Source organism: Triticum dicoccoides, chromosome 2A (genome assembly GCF_002162155.2).
Source record: "Triticum dicoccoides isolate Atlit2015 ecotype Zavitan chromosome 2A, WEW_v2.0, whole genome shotgun sequence".
Taxonomy (NCBI): Eukaryota; Viridiplantae; Streptophyta; class Magnoliopsida; order Poales; family Poaceae; genus Triticum; species Triticum dicoccoides.
In genome coordinates this window covers 442,878,814-442,883,257 of record NC_041382.1, presented here as the reverse complement: position 1 = coordinate 442,883,257, position 4,444 = coordinate 442,878,814, and positions in this window count along the sequence as shown.

The window sequence follows — 4,444 nt, the reverse complement described above, 5'->3', positions numbered from 1 at the left end:
AAACAGGCCTACGGGGAAACATGCCTAAGAGAAAAAAGTTAGAGTTGCCTTTTCTCTCTCAAAAAAAGTTAGGGCATCTCCAATGCAATGCTGACCCGCAAATTGGCTCCGGCAACCGTCCGCGGATAGGGGACCAGACCGCGGATACTAATAAAGGAGCTGACCATCCAACATTGTCTGCATACATTTGGCCCTAATTTTTTAACGTCTGCACGCTCAAAAAGCCGCATATATAGTCTAGAATATTTTAAATGTTCAAATTTAGCAGTAGTTCTAATTTAAATAAGTTCAAATATTACACTCCAACATTGATGTCCCCTCTAACCGTCACCCACAGATGCTCAATCAGATATTTTTTCAATTGCTCGTGAGTTGCTCGATGTTGAATTTATTGATGCATTTGAACAAACTCTTCAAATGTGGCTGGATTTTGGTTATGAAGTTCGATGGGATTACTCATGTTCTCAAATCCGAGATCTGCGGCGGCATCCTCACCCTTATCCTCCATGATCATGTTGTGCATGATCACACAACACACCATCACCTCCCACACGATCTTTGGATCATATTGTTTAGCATGTCCACGAACAATTGCAAAACGTGCCTCCGAAACTACAAAAGCACTCTCAACATCCTTTCTAGCTGCTTCTTGTCTTTGGGCAAAGTGAGACTTTTTCTAGCCAACTGGGTTAAAGATGGTGGTTCATAAAGGTAGCCCACGGAGGATAAATGCCGTCAACCATATAGTTGCTCATGTTGTACTCATGCCCATTGACAGTTAGTGGCAAGGAGGAGTTTTTCCTTCAGTCAGACCTGGGCATGCCAAAGAAAGTGTGTCAAATCCAAATATCATGTGATGCAACTGCTTCAAGAATGATAGTGGGCTTCTTAATATGACCCCGATATTGTTGGAAATAGGCCCTAGAGGCAATAATATTGTATTATTTTATTTTTCATGTTCATAATTAAAAATTTATATTACATGCTATAACTGATATGATCCTGGAATGTGTGATTCAGTGAAAAACTCATATAGTCATATGCACATGTGGAATGATAAATGATATAATAAAATTTCTAGTCTCGGCTCTAAAACTAGCTCAAATGCTATTGGTGGTCATGTTTTCTCGATCTTAGGATATCTTTAAGTGTAACGATAGTCCTAAAACAACATTGAGAGTATGACATTAGAAGAATGATCATATTGAATCCACCCAAACTTGTTTGTTATATTTGAGATAATATCGTGTGAAATCAATTGTTATAACACAGAGTGTTAACATGTGATTTAGTTTCTTAGACCTGAGAGTATCATAGTCACTTTTTATCGGACGATGGACCATGGGGTTAGTCAAACGTCATTTGTAACACATTGATCATAACGACAACTTACAGGTTCACCGGAAAGTATGTGTAACACCCACGATGCGGCTATATCTCCCATGTGTCGGAGCACGACTTAGAGGCATAACCGCATAGTAGGCATGCTGCAAGAGGGGTAATCTTTACACATCCCATGTACTGAATAAGAAAGGGATAAAGAGTTGGCTTACAATCGCCACTTCACACAATACATGAATATAGCATTACATCATCCAGAATACAATCAAGGTCCGACTACGGAACCAAATAAAGAAAGATCATCCCTAATGCATAGATCCCCGATCGCCTCGACTGGGCCCACTACTGATCAACTAGAAACGAAACAAGACTACGAACACGATCTTCATCGAGCTCCCACTTGAACTCAGCGGCGTCATCTGCACGGGCATCGTCGGCACCTGCAACTGTTTTGGAAGTATATGTGAGTCACGGGGACTCAGCAATCTCGCACCCTCGCGATCAAGACTATTTAAGCTTATGGGGTAGGAAAGGGTAGTGAGGTGGAGCTGCAGCAAGCACTAGCATATATGTGGCTAACTTATGCAAATGAGAGCGAGAAGAGAAGCAATGCAACGGTCGTGAACTAGAAGTGATCAAGAAGTGATCCTGAAACTACTTACGTTCAAACATAACTCCAAAGCCGTGTTCACTTCCCGGACTCCGCCGAGAAGAGACCATCACGGCTACACACGCGGTTGATTCATTTTAATTAAGTTAAGTGTCAAGTTCTCTACAACCGGACATTAACAAATTCTCATCTGCCCATAACCGCGGGCACGGCTTTCGAAAGTTCAAAACCCTGCAGGGGTGTCCCAACTTAGCCCATCACAAGCTCTCACGGTCAACAAAGGATATTCCTTCTCCTAGGAAGACCCGATCAGACTCGGAATCCCGGTTACAAGACATTTCGACAATGGTAAAACAAGACCAGCAAAGTCGCCTGAATGTGCCGACAAATCCCGATAGGAGCTACACATATCTCGTTCTCAGGGCACACCGGATGAGCAAGACGTCGGGTTGGCATAGACCCTGGTTGCCCAGGGGGCGCCGGACATCGCTCAGGTCAGACCAACACTTAAAGAAGCACTGGCCCGGGGGGGTTAAAATAAAGATGACCCTTGAGTCTGCAAAACCCAAGGGAAGGTGATAGGTTGTTAGTGCAAATGTAAAACCAAGGTTGGGCCTTGCTGGAGGAGTTTTATTCAAGGCGAACTATTAAGGGGTTCCCATTATAACCCAACCGCGTAAGGAATGCAAAATCAAGGAACATAACACCGGTATGACGGAAACTAGGGCGGCAAGAGTGGAACAAAACACCAGGCATAAGGCCGAGCCTTCCACCCTTTACCAAGTATATAGGTGCATTAATTAAATAAGAGATATTGTGATATCCCAACAATAATCATGTTCCAACAAGGAACAAACTCCATCTTCACCTGCAACTAACAACGCTATAAGAGGGGCTGAGCAAAGCGGTAACATAGCCAAAACAACGGTTTGCTAGGACAAGGTGGGTTAGAGGTTTGACATGGCAATATGGGAGGCATGATATAGCAAGTGGTAGGTATCACGACATAGCAATAGAGCAAGCAACTAGCAAGCAAAGATAGAAGTGATTTCGAGGGTATGGTTATCTTGCCTGCAAAGTTCTCCGAGTTGACGTAAGCTTGATCCTCGTAAGCGTACTCCACGGGTTCCTCGATCACGAACTCGTCTCCCGGCTCTACCCAAGGCAAGAATACAAGCAAAGGAAACAACAATCAACCATGGTGCAATGCGCAAGCAACATGATGCAAAACATGGCATGATATGCGGGATGTGATATGCAATGCATATGCATGCTTCGGAAGGAAGAGATTAAACCAGGCCTCAACTTGGCAAACCAAGAGTGTTGCTGAAAAGATGAGTTGATTTCGGTTGGAATCGATATAAAGATCACCGGAATCGGATGCACGGTTTACAAATGGCAAGCAAAACAAGAATGGCACAATCTGCGATTAACAGCATGATGCCATCTAGAATGCAACAAGAAACTAAACTACTGCACTCTAACATAGCAACAAAACACATGTCAGTGATCTACTCAAGATGCTTGACAAAAGATGGACACTGAGCTACGGCTAAATCACACAAAGCAGGTTCAAACAAGCATGGCAAAAATGCAAAAGATAACAGCATCAAAGACTTAGTGAAAATAACAACATGTCAGGAATTAACATCAGGAGGCAATGTTTAGAGCAAGATAACAACATTCTACAGGATCATAACATAGAAAACAAAGGCATGGCATGAATCTACTCAAAGCATATAACAAAAGTCCCTTACTGACCATAAGCCAAAAAGGATCAGAAGATATGATGGCACCCATGTAAACATAGCAAGTTTCGTTAACAGATTCAGACTTAGCAGAAAACTGGACATGGCAAAAACAGAGTTACGTAGGCATGTTTGCGAGCTCGATGCACTCAACACAAGGCATTTCATGACAAACTAAGCATACTAACAGCAAGAAGGCATGATCAAGAAGCTAAACATGGAAAGAACAATCTCATAGCATGCATGGATCAACTACAAAAACCTGGCAAAATTAATTAACACGTAACCAATCTGCTAGGAACTTTTTATAGCAAAAGTAGAGCAAGATTGTGTCATGCTAGGGTACTCCATAAATTCAAACAGGGACGTGGATGCATAGAGCACAACCATATGCTCAAATCATCATTACTGAACATACTCAAAAGAAGCATGGATCTCTCTGTAGCAACATGAATACATGGCATAAAAATAACAGCAGAGCAAAGACTTAGTGAAATTCTAAGTCTCTGAAATCAGCAATATCACGAGAGCTACTTTGCATGCTTGTGCTAGTTACCACATTGATCACAAAAATACATGGCATACATCCCTGTAAAGATGGCATGGCATAGCCCAAAACACATGTAGAGCTCATGCTCATATGCAGCACACAATAATCATGGCAAAAATGACAAATGCTTAAGATCTGTTAAGAAACAGGAACTAACATTTTATAGCACCCTTGCAACAGTCATTAGGGCATCAA